This window comes from Cimex lectularius, unplaced genomic scaffold (assembly GCF_000648675.2).
Source record: "Cimex lectularius strain Harlan isolate CLEC.00 unplaced genomic scaffold, Clec_2.1 scaffold179, whole genome shotgun sequence".
NCBI classification, from domain to species: domain Eukaryota; kingdom Metazoa; phylum Arthropoda; class Insecta; order Hemiptera; family Cimicidae; genus Cimex; species Cimex lectularius.
In genome coordinates this window covers 756,003-783,239 of record NW_019392757.1, presented here as the reverse complement: position 1 = coordinate 783,239, position 27,237 = coordinate 756,003, and the positions used below count along the sequence as shown (strand labels likewise).

At 32.4% G+C, this 27,237-nt stretch overlaps 1 long non-coding RNA gene across 1 annotated transcript; it reads right to left on the bottom strand.

Annotated features, from left to right (window-relative positions):
- Nucleotides 1-9,781: 9,781 nt before the first annotated feature.
- On the bottom strand, nt 9,782-20,128 carry LOC112127051. Its single transcript, XR_002910366.1, has 2 exons — nt 19,865-20,128; nt 9,782-10,052 (listed from the first exon to the last, which is right to left on the bottom strand). It is a non-coding gene; the product is annotated as an uncharacterized LOC112127051 (long non-coding RNA).
- Between the last annotated feature and the right edge of the window lie 7,109 nt (nt 20,129-27,237).

The following is a 27,237-nucleotide window of genomic DNA, read 5'->3' as shown; positions in this document are numbered from 1 at the left end:
TCGTGCCAACGTTTCGATCTTTTATTCACATCATCTTCAGGGCCTGGGATTTACAAACAATGTTTACATTTAACAATTACATTTAGGATGTGGAAAAGTGAATTTATACAATGCAAAATATATTTTATGATGTTTTTCTGAAACCTACATCACACCCGACCGCATCTCACGATATCTGAATAACTATCGATTAACGGTCACTAATCTCTACATATATTCATAATAACAAATAAAACCTTTTTTTTTATATTTATCATTATTAATTAATCCCTTAAGCGAAACGAAATAATTAACATTTATATATTCTCCATACTAATTGTTATTATTAAAATATTCTAAATAATTTATTAAAATACTTGATCCTTATCACTTCTTTCATTATAGAACAATAGAAAATACGCGGACCGTACATTAACAATCAAACTGTTTAAAACAGGAAATGTTTCAATATGAAGTTTTAGAACTAATCTCAAAAAATAATTCTATATTAATCATAAAAACCGGTATGAGTAAACAATAATATGCCAATAAGTGACATTGTTAATGGCAATTTGTAATTATTTTATATCAATTTTAACGTTTATTTGTATTAACTTAATTAATTTTTTAATTAATCTACTAAAACGATTTCTGGTAGTAATAAAGAAAATACTAAACCGAAGGAAAACCGCAAAAATCAGCGGACCAGATTTATTTAATGTATAAGAGAAGAAATATTTTGCGTGTTTTAGAAAAACTAACGTTATTAAACTCACTCCATCATTTATCATTTCTATAAACTAACGTTATAACACATTATTTTTATATTAGTGATAAAAATTTATTACGGGAAAGAATTATTTTCTGTAATGTTTTAAAAACCCAACCTCATCAACAATTGATTGATAATGTTACCAACTGGTAAGGGTAAAAAATATTGAAGGAGTTTTTTAAATAAATAAACGGTTCTACAGCCCTCAAAGGATGCAATATATTAGCCACCATAAATACTACAGGCAAAGCCGAAGAGTTTTTCCTACATGTATTAGCTGCCAAAGTTACTTAAAGTTTAATACCTACTCACCAGGGAAAAACATATCAATTTATTAGTACACTAATATCTCGATGTTTTATTTATAACTAGTACGAATATACAATAACCGATGGGCCCGTAAAATTAACAAGTAAATGCAGAAAGCCCCTTCATCCTACCGGAATGGAATGCATAGTTAGTTACTGCAGCGCTATTAATTGGGTAATTGTTAGAGGAAGTTCCCAGAGAGAGTAATTGCCATATATAACAGGACATCTCATTATCGCGAATGCATCCCGCGGGAGGTCGACTCTCTTCAGATGTATTATAAATTTTTTTTAACGTATATTTTACAACCTGCACGGCAATTCAGAATAATATGAGGTCATTTATTTGATCGTAAAAATAAGTGTTATTTGGTTTTTTCACGCCGCGTGTCTTGTAAAGAACTATTCTTCTGATAATTCCTTATCATGCTTGCAGAGAACAAAGTCATTAACAGGACGAATCGTGGATAGGTCCATTCGGTCAATCTGCACAATTCAAGAAGGCAATTACAAATTGGACGACAGGAAGGTCAGAGATTGTTATCGAATGCCACGAAATAGTTAGCCACGTGGTACATGTTGTATTTCTCTGGGTGAAATTAGATCTCTTAAGTAAGATGTACTTTTGTCTTACGTAATATTGGACAAAATACAAAAGGTTATTGAATAACATTCAGTATAAATCGACAAAATTCCTCTGTTATTGCAAAATTTTCCTAGGAAGGAAAATGGATCCTAGGATGAACGCACCTATGAATCCAAGAAAAGGTTTGTAAAAAGAATGACAAAAACGTCGAAAATAAATTTTTAAGGATAAGAATTTAAAGAAAACATTTATGCTTCTTAATAAAAGTCATTGAAATATTTTGTTAGATGACGTAACGTAAGGAGAAACATATTTTTTTAAATGAAAGAAGATATCGTCTTGTTAATATTTCTGAATCACCCCGAAACATCGAGGAGATCAAGATGGATATATGATCAAGGACTCAAGTTGCCCTAGTTGCCTCGAAACACTGCTCGTTTAATGGGAACAAGTCTGTAAAAGGAATTGCCGGACTTTTTCCTATATCACCGTCCAGGGCAGGACGTTATTACTGAACCGGGTCAAGACCGAAATTCAAATTGTACGAGAATTTTGTTTAGCTTTGCATCTATTTTAGTTTTCGGCACCATCGGCCAGAAAGGAGGCGGTCCCGTCGGATTCGCGAGGACATTGTTGGGCAACAGCCGACCATATGGTCCCACCGTATTGATCAATCCAATGAAAGAACTGAAGCTGTACGAAGCATAAAACCAAAAGCAATCATAGTAACGTTTTACGAAGCATTTTACAAAACCTTTTAAATTGGCTCCCTTAAACGTTAAAAAACAAAAAATAAATAAGTTAAGAAACCACTCCTTCGTGCACGGTATTTATTTAGCACACGTTCATGACGATATTTATTTATTTTACGATATTTATCTCTGATACGATTGAAAAATCCACGTTTTCCATCCATCAATCAAAAATTTTCAATTTGTAAAAAAATTCCAACTAATGGACTAAGTTACTGAATTCATGGTGTATTCAATTATGACATAAATATAAACAAAAAGGTACATTATTTTCAATTTATTTTTTACGTAAATTCAACTGCAATACGTAATGAGAGAGAATTGAGCCATAGACGGTTTTTAATTATAATTTACTTACTATTAGAACAGTAAGTGGTTGAACTCCGGACACAACTTTAGCTAACAAATTAGAAAAAGTGTACGAACATTGCTTAGTTGAAAAAATAATCAACGAAAACAAAAAAAACCGTGGGGATAGAAGGCAAAATGTAATAAAATAAATTATATGAATATCATAAATTTCTAGGTTTTCCTTAATTTCCTTTAAAAAGTCCAAAGATAGTCTTTTTGAACTCTACCAATTAAAATTTACACAAGAACATGATTGTACATATATTTTTTTAACAAAACAATTAGAAAATTGGATAACATATTAACATAAATATAAAACAAATGACGGAGGAATATTATACGGATTCTAATGGTGTAGCAGACTGTGTAAACATTAAATTAAAAAGAAAGGGGAGAATTGTAAGGTTAAAGAATGATCGGAAATAAGGTAACCCGTTCGGTAGACATTCCTCTATTTTTCGGGTTCCATGGCTGCCACTCACCTGGTTATCGGCATAACAGATGTGAAGCGGGAAAACAGGAAGAGGCGAAAAGACAACGGTGAGGAAATCAGAAGGAAAAGTCAGAAAATTATAAGCGGGGCGCAGGGCGAAATCGGGCAGCCATGCAGTTTTACATACTCAAAAGAACAGTGGTCGGCTTCGATTAATCGAATTCAAACAGAGGGCGCGCTGGTAAACCCTTTTTATTCAGGAAGGGGGCCATCGAAATTAACACCGCGACCGAACATACCGCCAACCCAAGATTAACTTTAATTTTGAATAGTAATATATTTAAAAAAATCCGAGGTTCCCTGTGGAAGAACGGTAAGTTAAATAATAAATGAGGTGACCACTTGGTTGACAATATGATTACTTTGCAACAAAAAGACAAATAAATGCGAATCAATCTTGCTAAATAGTGTGGATACATACGATTTTAATTGGGCAAAGGAACTAATTTGTTCATACTTCGGGTTAAAACCCGAGATAGGGTGCGGGTCTGCACTACTCGAACAGCCCAATCCTCCCCGGGGAAATGGCTTTTAACTATTCCGATTGGCCAGTGAAGAGGTTAGGTATTCTGTCCACAGATGAACCTTTGGAGTTGGAGAACTTGAAGGTCAGTCAGGGTGCTTTGTCGAAATCTGGATATATTCGTTGTGCCATCTCTTATACAACCTAGAACACATGCTAAAAAGGAGAAACAGCTTATAAGAAATAAAAAATATATTGCACATGATCTAAGTACTTGTGTAACATTTGGTCTCAAGATGCTTAAGGAGATGAACGCCCAGAAATAGTATAGCCGCTTATAAAAGTTGACGTGTTGAATTTTGAATTTCTGAATGTTTGATTGTTTTATGAAAATTTTGAAAATAAAATACAAAAAAAAAATGTTTTTTGTTGCCCTCTGTGGTCGTCTAAAATAAATGGAAAAAATATGTACATAGTGAGGGTCTATATTTAATAATACATATATGGTATGCGTTAATTTCAACATTCATTACTTTGAAGTGAAAATTTTATTTAGTTTAAACACATGTATGCTTAATTACGACCAACTAAAATTATAGATGTATTAATAAAATTTGTGAAAACTAATATTGTTTGATAGGAAGTAAAACCTCTTTTCTCCATATCTACAATTCAAAATCTGTAAAATCATCAAGTCGCAACTGTTACGATGCAGGTTCTGCCAAGGAAGGGCTCTTTGGAAGGAGACCTAGACGAGCGTGAGGGCCGTTTCTCGACGAATTAATTTCCTAGCCCACTCGTGTAAAAACTCCATAAAAATGACGCATGACATTTAATTGCCCTTTCAAGGATTCAAGCCCGGCCGTAAATAGAACAGAAACTCTTTCTTTTGAAGTTTACCACATGTCCAATAAGGAGGACGGACCGACGGCATATGACGAAACGGCAGACCGAAAAGAAGAGGGTAAAAATAACAGACATTATTAAAATTGGTTTCTTCACAGCTTTTTATGCTCGATATGTAAAGTTCGTTGAACTTCATATCAAAAAGAAACACCTCTATTTATTAACAATGCACATGTATTAACGAAAAGAATAACACTAGACAAATACAAATATATTAACATATTTTTCATTCATCAAACAATACGTACGTTTTTATTCCGCTACAAGGCTCGTTTTAATTTTGAAAATATCTGATTACTTTGAGCTAAACTATTCAACTCTCATAGTCAGCACAGCAATGACTGCAGGTATCTTTCTGTTCCACTTGATTTATAGCGGTCGATGACCTCTAAACTAGCTTTCCCGTGATAGGAAATCGGAAAAAACACAGGAAAAATCATTCAATGTTTTATAAACAAATGAAATCAGACAGCAACAAGTTGTTCGGCCATCGAATTTTTCCTTCCGTCTCTCCAGAGAATAAAGAAATATTTCAACCTTCGTTGATGTATTCGTTCTTTACCAGTCCAAAATTGTAAAAAAATCCTCTACAATTTGAACAAAGTGCAGGATGTAACATGACATAAAATCCGATTAGCATATTTCCAGCATATGACTATAATAAAATTTAAAAAAAGTCTGACCAATATAACTGAATAAACCTTTAAATATTACAAGAGAATTAAAAAGGTTACAGTGAGGGTTTTGGAAAGTTATTGCTTCATTAGCTTCACTGTTTGTTTTTTTCGTTATAAATAAGTAAGTGTAAGTAAAAAAGGGATTTTCAGCCAATTTTACACGATCGCAAATGAGAACTTTATAAATTCCAACCTTAAAATATAAAATTTGGACGATATGTGGATTTAGGAGAGTATTACAGTTTCAACTTTCGTGTTTACGATGTGTATGAAGTGTATTACTTTATTGTGGTATTTCTTGGGACTTCTTCTTCTCTTGTTAGGAGGTTGTTTCAGTTATTTGCTGTGAAACACTTTCTATGTACATTTTCATTTATATAAGATCCCCCTGCTAAAGAAAAATCGTATATTGAGATGAACAGTTCAATGTTATGGAGATATATTAATATATATTATTATATGTATTATTATTAATGGATATATATTAATATTATTTTCTGAGAGGACGAAAATTTCCTATTTTGTCCAACTATGGTTAATGTGGGCCAATGTTCGTTACATTATGCTTAGTTTCGCTCTTTCTGATAATGTTGAAGAAAATAGTTGATTATTTACAACACGTTCTACTGAGTTCAATGACACAAAAACCGATTCAACAAATAGAGGTTTCGGATAGTTTAAAGCCACCGACGTTCTTTAAGTTTCGATAAATAAGTCGTTTATGTGCCGCCTCGTCATGCCTGGGTGTTCCTTGCCAAAACCGGACATAAGGTAAGAAGTCAATATCAGCAGACAGACTCATCCTAAGTGGTACCTGGTTTATTACTGGGCAAAAAGGGAAACAGGCTCAAATACAAAAACCCACTAGCTGCTCCACCCAGATGGCCTCGGCACAGGTAAAACGCCACCTCTCCGGTGCACAACCTCTCATTAATTTGTCGAGAAGCTGACGCACCTCCTAAAACTAACCGACTGACATTCCAAGGGTGTCTACATTTCCAGCCGTTCAATCCACAAGCCTGAACTTTATCGATTTATCGCCTTATTCAGTGAGATAAAAATAAAAACATTATTTCAATAATATTAATGCTATTTAATATGTACGATGTTTCGTAAAATAATTTATACATGCATGACATTACTTATACTTAACATTCTAATTAGGTAAGTACAAAAGAAAAACCCGAATTTGGAAGAGTTTACGTAACTATTTCACTATAATATTCACACTATAGTAACTTGCAAAGATCTGTCGTAAATTAGCTCATAACACTATTTTATTTTATTACTAAAAATCACCAATTTACTCAAATATACAAGGAAAACATGATTACTAAGCTATTGATGTCATATTAGTACATTCGGAATCTTAATGGAAATGGGCGAAAAATGCATTTAGTTCACTACCCAAATCAGTAAACTTTGCTCAATTGTTTCTGTCCTGAGACAATCCACCTTATATTTAAATGGGGATAAGATTTGAGCTTAATCCCTCTAAATCATGCCCGATTTGAAGCAATGAAATGATGTTCTTCAAGATTTATCTCTTTTTTATAATTATTTTAAATGGTTATTATGCCAACAGTCGCACCCCTCAACGCTTTATAAAAGGGACTTGGCAGAAATCGCACAGGCCCCAACACTGAAGATAAAACGCAAATGATCCGTAACGACCAAATTACATGTTCTTCACCCAGCAGTCCAAACAAAGAAATCTCACAATAATGCTTTTTACCGGAAATCGACATGATAATTTATTAAATTTCGTAACCTCTAATAATCTTGGGTTCGAAAAGATCTCATGAAAGGTTTCATGCTATAGTAATTGCTTCGCTAAATGAAAATCACACCTGTAATTTTATGAAGTGTGTTTAAAGAAGAAATCAAATTAAATAAATTATAGATCATGTTTTGAACGAAATTATATATCGTTACCTTTTCATATAATATGGCATTACTAATTAAAAAAATCAACATGATAATTTATTAAATTACGTAAATAAAAACGAATATATCAATTATTACAGAAAGAACAAATTATATAAATAAAAATAGGCTCGAAAATTTTTTTACCACCTTACATTATATTTTTAATAATCTCTTATGACCCTTTACTCCAATAACGTATACCGTCCAATCTACAATATTATCAAATATTAACACTTAACTGTAAAATCTTATTTAAGAGTAAGCATGTAGTCGCTAATATTTCAAAAGAATTAGGGATGCAGTTATTCAATAAATATAAATATATTGTATAAACTTACCAATAAAAATCACCACGGCCATTTGGTAACCTTTGAACAAAAAGGTACTTAATGAACTAAAAATGAAAGAAGATGTATAAACTGCGAAAAATAAATGGGGATATTTGTATTTTTTATTATTCTTTTTATTTTAATTACATTAACCGATATATTCTTGTTAGATGGATGAAACCAAATAGAAAATAGAAACCAAAAACAAATACTTTGTTAATTCTCATTTTTAATAAGGGATTTACTTAAAACTATATCATGAAGATTACTCATTTTATAAACAAATGCCTTTTCTCGTCTTTTTTCCATTTTAATCCAGTGTTGTATTCTCTTTAAACATGGAAAGACATCATCTTGAACAAGAAGTTTGCAATATTATTGTGAGAATGAGTCATCGAGGTCGGCCGGCGAGTGGATATCGCAGAGGCAGTTGGCGTTTCACAGAGCGTCATTTTCCGGGCCGATTGCGAGAGATTGGAAGTGCCAATAGGTGGCCTGGCACAGTATCTCAGTGAAGGGAGGACAGAAATATTGTCATTGCTGCAAGACTTTCCATAGTGCCCGCCAGATTCTAAATGAAGTACAAGATGTACTTCAGTCTCTCGGAATCGGGCTAAAGCCCGGGAGACCACTCTCTGAGGAACGCCAACTGCCTATGCGATATCCACTTGCCGGCCGACCTCGATGACTCATTCTCATTGAAGATGATGTCTTTCCACGGTTAAAGAGAACACAACACTGGATTAAAATGGAGAAAAATCGAGAAAAGGTGTTTGTTTACAAAATGAGTAATCTTCATGTTACTATTCTTAAGTAAATCCTTTATTAAAACTAAGGATTAAAAAATGTTTTGTTTTTGGTTTGTACTTTCCATTTTGCTTTATGCAACTAACAAGAATATATCGGTTAATTTAATTAAAATTAATATGATAAGAATAAATTACAAATATCACTATTTATTTTTGAACAGTTTAGATGGAAAGAAATATATGGATGTGATACTGTGGGAGACAGTTGTTTCCGCATCAACTTTCCGTAGATCGGCGCAGATATACAGTATTCTTCCAAAATATAAAGGTGTTCACTAACGGGTCAAAATCTACTAAGACGTTTGGGCTTGGAAGGATCTCTTATAACCTAAATGTCAATAACATGTATTTTCCAGGTGATTGTCAATGTGCTCAGAAAAAATCCTTCATTTTAAACATACTTAACAAATTATTTTCACAATGGCTTTAGTGTTTAAGGTCACCCTAATTTATTCGACACCATTAGTGGATGCTACGTACACCTAGAACGTAAGTACGGGGAGATGTTAGCACTTAGTTTCATCCTCTCCCTCACAGGAACCCCCCCCGGCCTAAGATCCTACTTCTTTTTTAAAATATTTTTTATGCAGGGTCGCTTTTTTCACCCCCATCCACCAGAGATTTTCATTTCCATGAGATCTCAGACAATGGTTGATCCGCTCTCGGCGGGGTAAGGAAAAGTTTCAATTGACAATAGACATTCAAGCGGGAATGACCTGTGCAAACTTCGACCTCACCCCGGTCCGGGGTTGTTCAACGAGTGTTTATCTTTCCCCTTCTGTTCATTTTGTACAAAACCGCGCAATATAAAGCCATAAAAACGTCCCTTTATAAAAATTTTAATCAACCGAGTCAGCATTGTCAAAAATCGTTTGTCAAACAATGTACTTACCCATTATAAATTTTAAATCGTATGGGTTTACATTATAAAACAAGTAGTTTCATTTCCATAGATTCATTTTCGTTTTACATTAACAAAGTTTGTACCGGCATTATTATTAATCCAAACTTTATAAAATGAGCCGAGGGGCGATGTATTTATTAATGAATTAAATTTGTACAAAAACAATTAAATATTTCTAAACCTATCAACGTTTTTGTTGTTAGCTTGATTCTACAGGCCTTTACTTAACATTCTATGTAAGGAAAATCGACTAACAAAAAAAAAATTGTGCAATTTTTGTATATAGAATATATAAGTTTCGATTTAGGTGTAAAACATAATAATTCATTAAACACTGATTATTTAAATTATTATTTAAAAATTCTATATACATACCTTTTCCATTACATCCCAAGCGTTTTCAATGCAATAATTTATATTGGCCATAGCCAGGCATGCAGATCATCCACCATCAAGCCGTGATTTCTCTTATTGATTAGTCAAAAATCAAAAATATTGGGGGAATATTATGAAAAAAATCAACTACAGAACCATGTATTTATTAAGCGTAAGCCGTAACAGTACAAAATGTATTTACTTCCAATAAAAGATGAACATTACAATATTGATTTTTCAAACATGCATGTTAATTTGTAAATAAATATATAATTTTGGACAGATATACAAAAACCATAGCCTGAGCCAAATTATCTATTAATAAGATGTAGAACAACGTATGATTAGTCCAAGGATGCTAATGAGATAGTGAAATAAGGATTAAAACGCTACCTTTCCACCAATTAATTCAGCGTCTTCTGAAAATTTAAGAAAAGGAAATGTTAATGGGAAAATTCGAATAATGTTAATAACAATGTTTTTAAAAAATTATTAGTGCATGCAAGTTAATAGTGAACAATTAATTTAAAAAGTAAACAAACATTCTGAATGAAAATTCAAGGATAGGGTAAAAGGTGTGCAAGTATGGAGAAAGAAAATATGAAACTAATGATTAAAGGCAAGCTGAACAGAAGACATTCTCAAACCATTAATATAACAAAGAACTTAATGGGTATCTAACTGCAAACAGTTAGGAAACACATAATAATCAATAAGCTATAAATAAATCTGTGCTTTTTATTTTTAAGCTGACCGTATACCGAAACACGTATAGATTTACAATGATTACAATAATACCAGCATTTACAAACATGTGTTAAATAAAAGTGAAGTAAGAGAAAGTAATAGAAATTTATTTAAATTATTCAGCATAGAAGTTTAAAAAATATATTCATAATACTAAAAAAAAAAAGTTAAAGAGATAAACAATATGCCAGGAGTAGTTAAATTCAGTCATATTCAATGCTTACATTTAAAACTAAAAATACTAATTTTGAATATTTTTTCAATCTAAAACTCATCAAACAAACATAACAATGTTTTACTATTGAAGTATAGACTTATAGGTTTTTAATTTACCTAAAAATGTACAAAACTACGAAGATATTCACAAAATATGTTTAAATGAGCATACAAAAAATATATATCAAGACAATAAGTAACGTTTGAAAAATAAAAACGATATTTAATCATATATTTACATAAAGGGTGTTTCGCTATGAGATTCAAAAAAGGAATTTGATAATAGTAATCTGAAAATTGAGTAGAATGCTGAAAAAACGGGTTTTCTAACTCGCTAAAAAACAGATTTCCGCTGTGACCTAAGCATTTGTAATCGAAATTGAGGTAGTGTTTTAATATTATTTTAAATCTTCTAAAAATGAGTCGTCTACCGATCCCTTTCAGTCTAACGGACAGCCGTTTCATTGGCACATACCTACAAAATTTAAATATTGGAAGATATTTTGCATAATTGCAAAAAATTTACTACGCTTCGACAAAAAATCGGATTGGCCAATTTCACAAAACCTTCTTCATTGATTAAGCTCTCGGGACCTCCCGAGCGATACGACTACCAAATAGGATTGTTACTAACGTTAGAATTACGTCGTTCTATATTTTATGTAGTTTTTGCAGCCAAATGTGTAAAAATAATAATGAATTATAGCATGTAGTTATTAAATTTTACTTAATTTTTTTAAAATCTAAGTCTTGAATGAAAAAGTTAGTGCCACAAGCGGGATTCGAACCCATGACCTTCAGCTAAGGCCTAAACCTTCGGCTTAGATGAAGGCCCGGGTTCGAATCCCGCTCATGACAGTAAATTTTTCATCTCAACCAAGACCTTAGTTAAAAAGAATAATTAATTGAACTGATTATGACCACTAAACGTATAAGGATTAATTAAATTTTACATTTATTCAATGTTGCATACAACATTGAAACGAAACGTTTCAGAGATTACTTTACTAAAATGCAAACAATTATAGAGTTTTCGCTAATATACCGGAAAAATATACAATTGCAGATAAACAAACTATATTTAACGAATGTAGAAAAGAGAAACATAGAAAGAGAAATTAAAAATTACTAACACATAAAAAATATATTAATGTAATAAATAACGTTAGATTTATAAAACTATATTTAATCAAATATGTTTACATACAGGGTAGTTAACTATTAGATGCAAAAAAGGAATTGGGTAATATTAGCCTGTAAATGGAAAAGGTTAGAATGTTGCGGAAATGGGTTTTATAACTATTGGGTTGTCCGGAAAATAATGCAGGATTTTGGTATTAAACAAAAAAAAAGAAACTAGTTACTTTAAAGCAATGTTCTTTAATCAAAATAATTTCCCATACTCTCAATACATTTCTCCCAACGTGTTGGTAACTTATTAATTCCGTCTGAGTAGAATTCAGAATTTTTAGAATTGATAAAGTCAATAAATGCATTTTCCAGTTCCGTTTGATTTTTGAATATTATGTGTTGTAAGTAGTGGTCCAGGTGTCTAAAAAAATGGTAGTCAGTAGGCGAGAGGTCCGGAGAGTAGGGTGGGTGAGGCAAAGTTTCATAGCCAAGCTCCAATAATTTTTGTGACGTTACACGTGACACATGTGGTCGAGCGTTGTCATGCAACAAAATGGGCCCTTTCCGATTGACCAAAGAGGGCTTCATTACTGCCAATTTCTGATGCATGGTATTAATTTGGTTACAGTATGATTCAGCATTGATGGTTTCGCCAGGATTTAAGAAGCTGTAGTGTATTAAACCAAATGAAGCCCACCATACCGTAACCATTACCTTTTTTTGATGAGTTGGGGGCTTTGGAAAATGTATTGGAGCTTCTCCTTTGTCGAGCCACTGTCCAGAACGTCTAGTGTTATCGTAGAGAATCCACTTTTCGTCACATGTAACAATTCTGGCCAGAAATGGGTCATTTTTGTTTCGACAAAGAAGTGATGCACAAACATCAAAGCGCTGATTTTTTGGCGATCGTTTAATGAGTGTGGAACCCAATTTTCGAGTTTTTTCACTTTTCCAATCGCCTTGAGGTGGTCAGCGACGGTCGTTTTACTGACTTTGAGTTGCTCTGCAAGTTCTCGAACAGTTGTTTTGGGGTTTTCTTCCACCACTGATCGCAGAACATCATCATTAAGAGAGGAAGGCCTTCCACGACCTTCTTCATCTTCAAGGCTGAAATCTCCCTCCCGAAATTTTTTAAACCACCTTTACACAGTGCACTCATTAACACAACCCTCGCCCCAGACTTGGTTAATGTTTCTAGCCGTTTGGGCTCCGCTTCGGCCGAGTTTAAACTCGTAAAAGAAAATCGTACGAAATTCTCGCTTTGACATTATAAGGATGACTGAATTATTTCCAAGTAGCGGAATGCTACAGAGGTAAACAAACAATATCATTTGGAAGAGGATTAATAAGTGTTGACATTCATACAAATGAGTAATCCTGTAAACGTAAACAGAATATTTTATATAGATTTTTTTTAATGAAAACTTAAAATCCTGCATTATTTTCCGGACAACCCAATAATTCCAGACGAATACGTTTTACAAATTTTTCCTCCATTACTTATCCGTTTTTCATCCAAATTGAGCTCGTTTTTTAAAATTACGTTAAATGATCTAATGAGACATCTACTGATCTCTTCCATTCTAAATGATAGCCGTTCCGCTAGCACAAACCTATAAAATGTAAACTTTGGAAGATCTCTGAAGAAAATTCACCAAGTTGTGACAAAATTTCCTAGAGATCGGGGCATTTCACAAAAACTGGTTAATTTAATAAAGTTTCAAATGGTATGCTTACTAGGATCGATACAGTCTTTTGTCGAAGAGTATAGTAGATCCCAAAAATACAGAAAAAACTGAATTTTACAGATTAGAGTTACTATAAAAATTGCGTTAAGCAAATCAAACCGGCTTGAAGCCTTGATTTTACTAATGCATTTCTTTTTGGCAGTTTGTCCTACCATACTCCTCGAAAAAATAATGTACCGAACGTACCACGGATATCATTCGAAAAATTTATTAAATGAAACTGTTGATGTGAAATTGGCCAATCTCTCTCTTTTGCAGCAGCATAGTAATTTTTTGCAATCTTCCAATATTTACATTTTATAGGTTTGTGCCAATGAAACGGCTATCAGTTGGAGTGAAAGGGTTCAATTACTTACTTTTTACACAATTGAACGCGGATTTTAAAGACTACCACAATTTCGAAGAAAAATGCATATGAAATAAGAGAAAATCAGTATTTGTATGCCAAATACATTTTTTCTTGAGGAAAAATCGTACCCTCTCGACGTACTGCGTTAAAATGTTCGTTTCGGCACTGATTTATAATGATTCTTCCGAGATACGGAAAAAAATTTGATTCAAAAAAATAAATAAAAAAAGTTTTTACATTAACGTTGCCAAAGCTATACTAAAGAGTAAAGACCTGTGACACCGATTTGATTCGAAAAATAACCCCAACACCCTACAACAAACTTCGACACGGGGTTTTTATAGATGAGGTGCGTCTTTCCAGAACGACGGTCGTAACGAATGTGTGTGTGTGTGTGTGTTTACGGCATTCCACTCTATTTACAGATTCAAATCATAAATTTGAAAATTCATTTCAAAATTCATAAATAATTTAAAAAAAGAAATAGCAAACATGCCTACAGAAATTATGGTCAACAGTTGTATCGTGCTGTTCATCTTGGTCCGCCTATTCTCTCTATAGTTTTGTCAAGACATCTTTAACGGATGTCTGGCAAACAAAAGTAACAGCGATTATGGTTAAAAGATAAACAGAGGCGATTAACCGCTTCAAACAATTCAATTACTAGACTTATTATAACAAAAAATTTAACAACCATCGATAATATAAAACTTTAAGAAATGATTAAAGATAACTATTTAACAGTAACTAAGCATATTTAACATTATAGCTTTGATTTCAGAATTGTTTGTGATACATCATTATGAGGGTGTATAGAAAACCTGATTAAAAACGTATCTATCAGCCTATTTTTGTGGGGGTCTTTTATTGGTGGTTGCTGGAGCAGGGTACTTTTTAGAACCCTTCCTTCTCACGGTCGTTAGTATCGGATGGCAGTCCCAGCCCCTAATTTATCTCCCAACTGGATATCAACCCCTCCGAACTGCTAAAGCGAAAGAATAAATATCACAGGGAATTTAGCAAATACTCGGCAAAATATACCAGTAAATTCAAACAAATCGAAATTTCCGATGTCAAAACAAAGTCTTCACAGTTTTAAAACTTTTAATAAGTCTATCAACTACTTAAGGTAATAAAGACACATAATTTTATTTATTGGATTGTAATTTAAGAGGTTATTTCCAAACTCAACCTATCAAGCTTATAAAATTTCACTTCAATTTTTTTTGCGTAAACATTTATATTAAACAAACATTTCGCATGAAATTGATTTGAACTATGTAGCTATCATACATTTGGATGGAAATAATAACCAAGGAATAAACGTATCTCCCAGTTTAAAGCTACTTTGATTTTAAGATTCCGCTGGATAGCTTTCGAGAAAGCTACAAAAAAATGCTCTACTCGGGTCACGTCCACTACCCTTCTTCTCCACATCTTTCTGTTACTCCTAAATACGGCTTCACCCTTCCATTAATCTCTTCGGGTGAAGTTTGAAGTTCCCAACTAAAATATAACACAATTGAAAGATTAATTCAAAACAAATTTATTTTTAAAATTATTTTATTCGCAAAGGTATGAAATTTAGGATACCTAATTAATAAAATAATAATAAAGAGATACCTAATTATTTAAGTATATATTTCTTGTAAAAAAACGTCGATACATGCAAAACTAATTAATCAATGCAAAAACAAAAGTAGAGCATGCAACCAAAATCTTTTTAGAAAATAGAAACTTTAGAAGAAGCAATTAGTAATGAGTAAATACAACATCTTATCAAATTTATGAATGATTTGTGAATATTTAGGAGCTGGTATTCCTCTCCACAAAACGACCACAGGGAAACTTGGCGGACTTCCAATAAAGACGACTTTATTCTTCTTAATGAAGACAAAGTAGCGACAATAAACGGCCTAGGGATGATGTATACTGATCAAACTGCTGACAAATAAAGTTGTAAACCACAGTTCACGGTGGTGTTAAATATGAACAACTAAAATGATGTTAAACTGGATACAATGTATGAAAATTGGAAAGTATGTTAATTTGTTTTAGTTGAATTTTAATAATTCCACAAGCTTGACGTAATATTCTTTTTAAAAGCATACATTTCCAAAGATATTTAGATTAGCAAACTTTTATAAGCATTAATCATTTCGCGTTCAAACCAACTTCCTCTCCCTTATATCATTATCAGTCTAGGTAAAGGAACCAGGAATAAAAATCATCCCTATATTTGAATATTTAAATATATAAGATTAAATAAACATACAAGTAATCTAAATATAATTTAAGATTTAGAAATACTGAATAATTGATTTCGGCTAAAAGAGTGAGGATTCCCACGGAAAATTTCACCCTTCGGTCCTTGCGCCGGAAACAACGCGGCCTTCAGTAAGTCCGTTACCCCTTTCTTCACATCCGTTAGGTCGGCATTAGGAAAAAATATGTGTAAGAAAAATAAGAATTGAGAGTTTCAGAAGTTTTATTAACGGTACGCAGCACGAAGTAGAGGGTACGCTCTTTTTCTCAAAGACCAAGTCCGCTTAGACTAGCGTGTTTTGAAGTTTATTTTTTTAAAATGCACATCCGTTTTCTACGACCAAAATCAAAAATGCCCAAATCTAGAATAAAAATGTTAAAAAATCGTACTTAAACTACAAACTACAAAGGTAGCAAAAGTGGTCAACAACTAGGGCCCATCAAAACGCACTTTTATAATTCCACCAGAACTCAACATTAATCATTCAATATTTCCGATAAATTTTTTTTAGATTTTTTGTCCTATGTAAAAACCTCAAATAACTTTATAGAAGGAGACTAAGTGCCTATCGTACAAAATTGTTTTGTTTTTTTCAAGCAAAAATTTTAAGAGTATTTGTTTAAATAAAATTTTGGTTCGAAACCAACAATATACAGATTATCCATAATGCAAAATAAGACCACAAACTTCCTTAATGTTTTTAATTACATCTGCCGTTCATTAATAGATTAGGTCAAAAATCCAATAAGCAAAACTCTAAAAAATTGCACACGTGTTTAAGAACGTGGGCCCAGAGAACATGAGAACTTACTTTCACGATTTCCCCAAACCGAAAGAAATTATTAGCGGATAGTTCGTTATTGCCAATTAACTTCCTTTCAAATTTCTCTCCATGTTTTTAATTTTTGTTCTTTTTCAACGAAATCTACCCGTGAAATGATGGTATTAGCTTTAAACAAATAGAAGTATGTATGATCAGTAAGGATGTAGAGATCTACCATTAATCCAATACAAAAGTATGTACATCGGGGATGTGGCCAATAAAAGATAACTTATAACTTATAAGTTTGTCAAGCTTTGGGCGTATGTATTTCGTCTTCCTCAGGGCACAACAAAAAAACTAAACCTGCAAGTTTGCTTATTTTTCGTCATTCATTCACTCTTACAAATAAATAGACCTCAAGAAAATATCCCACAATATATAAAACCGGTTAATGTGAAATATTATGTGTAAAAAAAACTATTAAGTACATTAGAAGATAAATGAATTAATAGCTAATCATGATGTGATTATATCAGCTTTAATATTATAATTGAATATAATCATGGATACGGTGAAATTGATAGGAAGTAAAACAATCAATTCCTTCTTCAAGCTTTGATACCTCTTGTTCCACGACTTTGAAACTATCATTTACACGAATAATATAGTAAAATATTCATCTGGTACAAGACATAACTGTTAATGTGGTAAATGGATGTTTTTTCTCTTTTAAATTCGCCTTATCCCTGAGATTTTATGTTCAATTAAATTAATAACATCACTACTGTTTTTGTTTTAGTCGACTGTATTAGATGCAATTTTTGTTGTTTGTCCAAAAGTCGACTTGGAAAAAAAAGAGATCATGGAGTTATTTTCAATATTTTTGTTAGAATATCATGAGAATTTGTAATTCCAATTCAATTATTGTCGTGTCTAATTATTTTCAATTTATTATTATTGATGTTTGCATGTTTAAAATTGCAAACGCAAGTTGAAAGATAATTTTATTAGTAAAAAAATGTAATACTGTATCATTATGCATTTACGGAATTATTGTAGATATTTAAACCATTTTTTCTCAATTATTGTGCTTTATTTTTTTAAATAAGGGTTTAATAACAATAATGGAAATAATGAAAATCGCGATGAGTAAAAATTCATTATCAGTAACCAGTCGGTGATGAAAAAAAATCATTCCGAATAAATTTATCAGATAGGTTTTTCACGGTTCGCCTAGCCTCGCTCAGTTACTTAACTTGATAATAATTAATTAAATTTTCCTGTTGTTCCTAGTGTACTATTAAAAAATTTCTGGTAATAAATTTAGAACTACGGGCATTCTGATTTAGGTTGAGTAGGAAAAAATAACGAAACAGAAAAGCATTCGATACACAGACTGCTAGATTTTTTAATCAATAAACCAAAATCATACATAAAACGGATAGATTTATAGGTTTATAAACGTAAATAAACATTTTGGGCTATTTTACCTAACCACAATATATAGGGAAATTCATGAAGGAATAAATTTTAATTAAATCCTAGTATCACAGTAGGTTTTTGTGTTTGAGTGATTTTTATTAAGCTTTTTGGAAAAGGTTAAAACAAAATTAAATTGTATGTTTGATTTGGTAACGTATTTGAATGCAAAAATTGGATAAATACATACTGGATAAATGAAAAAATAATTAATTGATTTAAAGAATGAAAACAGGCTGATTGAAATGACAAGAACTTGAAAATGGACAAAAAAATTAATAACGAACTTGGGAATTTATATAATAAATAATTAATTTATTAGGAATGAAGTTTTACCAAGAATAATTTTTTTTTGCAAACCTGTGCGTGAAAATTGTGGAAATAAAAAAAATATACACAAATATTTATAACGATCCAATCCGTAAATATTTCAAACTGAATAATTTTTTGTTGAAATAAATTAATGACCAATCTTTTTTACGTTAAATAAATATTTATGCAATACATATCTTCATATCGATTTTACTTTTTTCAACAGTACTTATTCAGATATCGTGAGATGCGGTCGCATCTCACGATATCTGAATAACTATCGATTAACGGTCACTAATCTCTACACATTTCAACAGTACTTTTAATGTATAATAATTTAAAGTTTAAATATCGCATGGTATTTTCAATTATTTCTTCATATTAAATAAAGGATAAAATATCAATTTAAAAATATTTAAAACAAAAGTACTTGGGAAAAAAATACGAAAGCTGCCAAAAATTAGCTACCAACATTCATCGATTTAAGCAAAAAATAATAATTTGTTGACCAAACGAACTTATAAATATTTAATTAATTAATAAGGCATGAAGTTTCATATTTATTTATTTTTGTTACTGTGGGCTTGAAAATTAACACAAAAGTTTCAAATATTTTTAACGATGAATAAATATCCGGGTAGAAATTCATAAATATTCACGGTTCTTTTATTGTAATAATTAATTATTTATAGCTAAATAAAGCTTGTACAACACATATTTTCATATCGATTTTTCGGGTTTTCTACTGTACTTTTAATGCATAATCATCTATTGTTTAACTATCGCACAAATATGCTGTATAAAACTATAGATTTATATTAAATAAAGTTAAAATATAAATTTAAAAATATTTAAACTTATGTCCTAACAGGAAAAAATTAGGAATACTACAAAAAAATATTTCCACGATTTAAATAAAAATAAGAAAAATTAATTTGTTGCAAGAAAGGACATACATAATACATTAATCAATTAATAGTCTCTTACTGTAAATTTTCAATTTTCAAAAGGATTTTAATTTGATTTTTGTCACAGCTTTTTTATTTTTTTAACGGAAATTGTGGCATATTTAATTGCATGTTTCATTACTATTACTGGTAATTTTTATTTTATTTTATTTATGTTTTTATTAATTTAAAAATGTGATTGTTGTTGTGGGAAGAAAGTGATTCTTTGCAACACTTTACAAAGACAAAAAAATAAAAAATAACGAAACTTACCGGATCGTTCAAAGGCAATTCCATGATTGCCCTTGGGTTAACTTGTTGATGGGCCGCAGATCTGGCAGAGGAAGACGGCAATGCGGTGGCGGCGTCGACGCTGCTCACTGAGGAAGACGCGAGATCGATTCCACAGAATGCGAAGCACAGACACAACGCGTTACAGATCAAAACAAAACATGGCCAGGAGAGATGTCCGACAGCCCTCCGTCCGATTGAGGTTACAGAAACTAAACCAGCACCGACCGATGCCAGCTGCTGTTATGAAACCTCTGCTCACACGCATTCTGTAGGCAGCATGCTGAAACGGGCATAGCCGCCACTTGGAAACCTGTTCATTCACCAGTCCTGACTACGCTACCTGCTACGTGCTAAAGAATTCAAGGCTTAGCTACAAATTTTAGCGCATTATGCTTTCATAGGGATTCTTCATAAAATCTTTTTTTTTCCTCAACCTTTAAAACCTTAAGCAACTCATCAGCTTTATGTTTCAAAGGCAGAAAATTATGTATCCTACTTGTATTGAGTCGAAAATTTTGTTGGTTGTATACTACCAATTTTAACGTTGTCTATGCTTCAATTACATAGGGTAGGTGCAAAATGAATTGAGTAATAAATTTGTAATTATAGTAGAATGCTGCGAAAAAGACGGGTTTTCTTACACACAACGTCGAGAGGATAGGATTTTTTCCAGAAAAACGGATTGTCACATAAAAGACTGATTTTCTGAAAGTAGGAAATAATTAATAGAAAAAGTAATCATGCATTCTAAATGAACATTAGGGAATAGGGTAACAAAAAACATACGCAAGTAGAAAGTAAGAATTTCCAAAAATTAAGTTTTATTGACTGAAAAGAAGACATTCTCAAACTATTATTTACCACTTCTAATTTATAAAACAAAACACTTAATTAATTAACATTTATTGACTGAATACAAGTTGAAAACCTATTATAAGCCATAATTAAATTTTTAATCTTATACTGAAATAGTTGGAGATTTAATGGGAAACCACAATAACACAAATATTTTTAAAAAGTATTTTAAATAACACAACGACCTAGAAGAAAGTAACCGAAATTTCTTGAATTTATTCAACATCCAAAATTAAAAAACTTAATCATAAAATGTCTAAAAACAATTAAAACAGAAAAAGAATAAAAATGCCTGAGTAGTAGAATTCATTCGTATTCAAAGCATGCAACATCAAAGACTAAAAGTTCCATATACCAATTTTGAATAAAAAAAGAAATCATTAAAAAAACATCATCACAACGTATACGTAACAGTGCAGTTTTTCTAATTTCCCTGAAAAATATACTATAAGTATATATAAAAAAAAAAGAGTTCAACAAATAAAATCGATAATTTCCAACCTCAGATCTTGACAAGGCCGAAGTTTAGTAAGGATTTTATTATCATGACGCGTCAGACTTCCGTGACAGTTTCTGGTGTGTTGGCTCAAGAAAACCACGGAATAACGAAACCCATAGCCATCACTTTAAGAGTGTTAAACAATCTACAATGAAATTATAGTGTATAGCATTTGCTGTCATACATACAATCGAACACTTCCACATGTAAGTGCATTACAAGAACTTTCATATTCGTACAGATTGTTCTGCATGAGCGTGGTTTTTGAAAAATATAGTACATATTTCCGTGCGTTCGACAAGATGGATGGACTTCTTGCCAAGTTACCAATACTAAGTAAAACACGTTCCTGGACGTTTTAATTGTATAGGAGATATGTTGTCTAGGCATCTAGGAAGACGAAAACATTTGCCCGATACAGTAACGGCAGAAGTAGATAGATTGATCAGAGATGGAATTGTATGCATTCATGAAATTAGCGACATGGCCTGGTTCAAGCCCTACTGAACTGGAAAGAAGGAGAGCTTTCGTCAATAGTTGTAGACCAACCGATGATAAAACTGTATGAAGATTTGTGTAGAGATTAATGATCGTTAATCGATAGTTATTCAGATATCGTGAGATGCAGTCGGGTGTGATGTAGGTTTCAGAAAAACATTTTCTTTATCGTGCCAACGTTTCGATCTTTTATTGAGATCATCTTCAGGGCTCAAAGTGTTTGTCTTCTGTGTAATTGTGCCATCCTTGCGTGTCATATGTATGTAGATTTTTTGGGTCCCTGCCAACATCATCCTGAGGAAATAAATACGTATTTTTGGCTCTAGATGCATTTTCTAAATTCCTTTGGGCGATAACTACAAGAAACTCTAGAACTCAAGAAACAGCTAAAACGGTGATAATACGTCTAAAAAAATACTCTTTTACTCAAGATGGAATATGTAAAATTATTGTACAAGACAATAAATACAGCGGACAAAGGTATGGAATACAAATCCTTTTGTTTCAATATGCGGATAAGTTACCACCTGGATAAAGCATACTATCCACAACGCAATAAAGTCGAACGATGCTTTTGTCATTAAAACAGCCATAGCTGTACATCATTCCTCGAAGCAGAAGAAATGCGAAAATTCATTACCGTTCATTATTATGACATTGAATAATGCTGAACATGAATCCACAAAGTATACTCCGGTCCAGATATTCTAAGGAAGAGTATCTCTTCATTTGAAGGTTTCAATGAACGATACGTTGTGGAATGCAAAAACAAAGGAAGAGATGGATAATGTGTAGTATGAGACCTATAAGAACTGATGAGTGCCAAAATAATAAAAAAATGGTTCTTATTAAGTCGCATTATTTATCGCGAAAGTGTATAAACGTAGAGCAAAATTAATGTCAGTTTATCATGGCCCATTCCGGAGTCAGTTATCTAATGAGTAAACCGGAGTTCAGGATACGCTCATATATCCCAACTAAAAAAAGTAAGCCAGCCGAGGAACCCGGCTTGAAAAAATAAATATCTACTTTTGCTCTCCGTTGATAATTTATTATGTATATATTTTTTATATAATGAATGTATACAATATTATACACAGATGAGTCGTTTACCCGATCTTTAAAACCCTAAAGTATGGGTAAAAATAAATAAATAAATTGACACAATTAAAAAGACTACTTTTGAACCGTTTTTGTAGGAATAGTAAAGAAAAATCTTGTACTAGTTCAATGATTAATTGCATGCTTACCTAGGATGGCACAAAACTGGACTTCCGAGCTCAATGCCGAGCTTAAAAGGTGTTGCTACCTAGTGTCCCCGCATATGAGGTAAATGCCAATATTCTACTTTTTTTAACAATTTTAGCACGATTTTACAAGGTTTTTCCTTATATCCGTACTTTAAACAAAAACCTCGTAAAACCTATTTTTTTTAACTGCTAGTAAGTCTCTAGTTAATATTTTGATCGCGATCAACGAGTAATATTTCATTTTGTTTCAAACGTTACAATACAATGATTATACTGTGACTGGCACTCTCAACACGACAAACAAGAATGACACACTTCTACAAGGAAAACAAACAATTTGAGCCCTGAAGATGATCTTAATAAAGATCGAAACGTTGGCACGATAAAGAAAATGTTTTTCTAAAACCTACGTCACACCAGGCAGCATTTCCCATCATTAACTAACGGTCACTAAACACCACACACACACACACACACACACACACACACACACACACACACACACGTTACAATACAAGATTTACAGTCCAAATCGTTATCTAAATTCGTAAATGTGTTTATCCAGGTTGTCCCTGTCCTATTTATTCTAAAGAAAAGGGATTTTGTCAAATATAGTAACCCCGTTTCTTATTCTTTAGCTTAATTTTTGAGGATTTGTTTTAACGCCGTAGTAATACGTACTTGATACCAACTCATTTTTCATACTGAGACCTACATCTAAAATATGTCACGAAGATCAGTAAGATTATTGACAATAAGAGGGAAAATGTCATTGTATAAAGAATGTGTGCTATTTGCTATTAAATTGTCATTTCATTCGTTAAATCAACGTTGCATTAAAATAATTTGAAATGCTTAACCAGCCTACACCTACACCAATGGAGTAAACATGTTTTAACCATTTTTCTTGTGCACTGAGCGAAATATCAGTAAACCTGGAAGGATCAGATACCTACTACTAAAGGTACATATAAGTGAAATTGGTAAGAATTGAAATAATAGAGGATTTCATATACAATATTGTTATTCTTGCCATTGTTATTTATATATGGTAAATTCTAAACGTTTTAGGTTGAGATGAGGAGTTGGTGTCCGCGTGGATAGCTCTAGCACACACGATAGCTCAAGAGGTTAGAGCAGTGGCGAATTGAGCCGAAGATCGAATCTCGCTCGTGACACTAACTTTTTCATTTCGACCAAAACCTTGAACATTCCTAGTCGATCTCTTCAACTCAGCATCGCTAGTTGTTTCTGACGAAAACATGGAAATCTTGGTATTGCCTTCTTCCTGGGTTTCTTCACATCACTATCATCTGGATTTTTAAATGAGGGCATGGAGGACCTCGAAAACCCGTAGATTAGTAAAATTGTAATAGTGGGCCATATAGTTAACGTTATGAGACACTGGTCTTCCACGCTGCCAAATCAAATGGACCACCTACACCAACATATTTGCATTACATTGCATAGGATTACCAGACACTATTATGCGGTCTTTTTAGGACAAAGGGTTTTATTATACGACATTTATTATATTGAACCAATTGTTTAATGCAGCTAGCTCAGGTTAGCAGTTTGGCCACTCGCAACGCGGCGACAATCTACTGATTTGACAAGAGTTGGAACGTTCGTAGGTAAATATTGGGCGCTACGTTCATTTCGATATAATGTAAAAAAAACATAGTGAGTAAGTGATAACAAGATAAAAAATAAATAATGGCACCATTATATTCAACTAAATGCGAAAGAATCCGAGGCTATCATCAGTCATCACTGTCGGTTATTATTTTTTCTCTAGTTTTTCTATCTCATTTTAAGAAATACTGCAATGCGCGGGGAAAAGACCAAAAAGCGCCCAATAGCGGGTTAAGATTTAAATTTATAGTAGAACTAAACGCCAAACCATTTTGAAAAACCAAATCTTCACATAAGTTACATGTGAGTTAAAAAAAAAAAAAAAAAAAAAAAAAAACACTTTCCTGTAAAAGGAACTATCCTTTTAAATAAGTTACATTTGTCAGGAAAATGGCGACGTTTGTAGATAATTATTTTAAACGTAAGATTCACTTTCAATTAATTATTCTTTTTATGTAAGGTCTTGGTTGAAATAAAAAAGTCAGTATCACGAGCGGGATTCGAACCAACGACCTTCGGCTAAATACGCCGCTGCTCTTCCACTTGAGCAATCGTGACTTCGATCCTCACGGACACCAAATCTCCACTCAACCTACAACCGTTCGAATTTTCCCTCTTTTTGCCATTTTCAATTTTTTTTAACTCAACCAAGACCTTACATAAAAAGAATAATTAATTGAAAGAAGTAACTTGGTCTATTGACCAGTAAAACGTAAATGGAGTAAGATTCACTGTAATTTCAAATGTATATGCAAATTTTTTCACATAATACTTTATAAGAAACGTTTTTCTTTGTGCGGAAGAAATGGATATGAAATTAACAGAAACGAGTTTTTCAACTAAATTCTTTCTTAAGAAACAGTATCTCTAAAAGTGAAAGCACAATTGGATAGACTTCACAAACTTACGATATCGGCTTAATTGTTTAGTTAGTTATTTAATCGAACACAATTCACGGTATGCCAGTCGATAGATATTTGAGATACTCATCGTATCACAGGTAAGTGCAGTTTCCACTTTACAGAAACTTTGTTATGTTAGCCGTCGACGAACTTACATTGCTGATGTAAACGAACAATGCATTTTAATAATATTAATTCGAAGAAAAGTATGGCGGAAGTGAAGTGAAGTATTAGACCTGGATGAAATAAATATACATGCACAATTTCAATGCTTCACACAAAGTTGTACAGATTGGAAAATTAATGCTAATTTCCACTGCTACTTGCTATCGAAACTGTCTATTCCATTAAAGCTGTTGCAAGTTGATTAAAAGAAAGCTACGAAGTAAGAAAAAACGTCCTGTAATGAATAGACATTAAGTATTTCTCTTCCATGACAGCACTGGTCCCATAAATCGACGGTGACGCGGAAAAATTGACGCAATTGTGTTGGAAGTGTATCACTTATTTACCGGACTTGGCGCCTTCAGATTATTATCTATCTGAGAATGAAAAACAAAATAATGAAACTGGATGACAGATTTATCAATAAAACCCCATTACATGAGCGTAATTGCATAAGGTTTTAACAAAAAACAATCAGTACTTTTGAACAAATGCTACATTTAAATTGTTTTAATTCACATAGGGAAAATTTTAAAGGGGAGACTTCGAATGATCGAATTTCAGTAGATTCGAAAATGGTGACATGAGTCAAAAACGAGAATATTCAGATCGGCATTTACTTGTACACAATTTTTTTCTCCTTGCATTACCTCTTAACCATTATAATCTCCATATCATTAATATTAGCCTTCAATATTATAATTGTTTATTCCAAATCAGGGAAGCAAAGCAAAGAAAACTTTCAATTTCCTTCCTAAAGCTTTCGAGGAATATATCCCCTTTGCCAGGACTTATTAGGTATTATTAATAATTTACATGGTTAAGAAACATCATTATTTAAGAAACGACTGGTTGGAAACCAATAATGATTTTCACCTCTTCTCACGCTGAATGAATGTACTTTTTTAAATTGTGGTTTATGATTATTCAGAAATCGTGAGATGCGGTCTGGTGAGATGTAGGTTTCAGAAAATCATTTTCTTTATCGTGCCAACGTTTCGATCTTTATTGACATCATCTTCAGGGCTCAAAGTGTTTGTTTTCTGCTTAAGTGTGCCATTCTTGCGTGTTATGTTGAGAGTGCCCTCTCAGAGTTAGACCGCATCTCACGATTTCTGAATAATCATCGACAAACGGTCACTAATCACCACACATTGTGGTTTATAAGAATTTCTTTAAGAGATTTCTCTGTGTCATGTAATTGGTCGTTTTTTTATTTATCATTTATGCTTAAAAACGAAAAAATCAAAATCTTCACAGACCCAAAACTGATGATCATGAAATATCATCTGACAGACCCAACACAGTAAGCATAGGCAGGCCTAAATGATCGGTAATAACCAAATTACTTAATCATTTATTACGTCTGTTAACTTATTAGACTAGCCTTTTTTTATTTATGTTGGCTTTTAGGCTAGTCAATTTGAAAGCATGATATTGCATTATGTCAGTTTCATTTTAACAATTATGAAACTACACACACAAATTCACACTTTTTAAATTGCCTAAAATTATAAACAAGCCATCCTTATGCCAGTTGGCTATTTT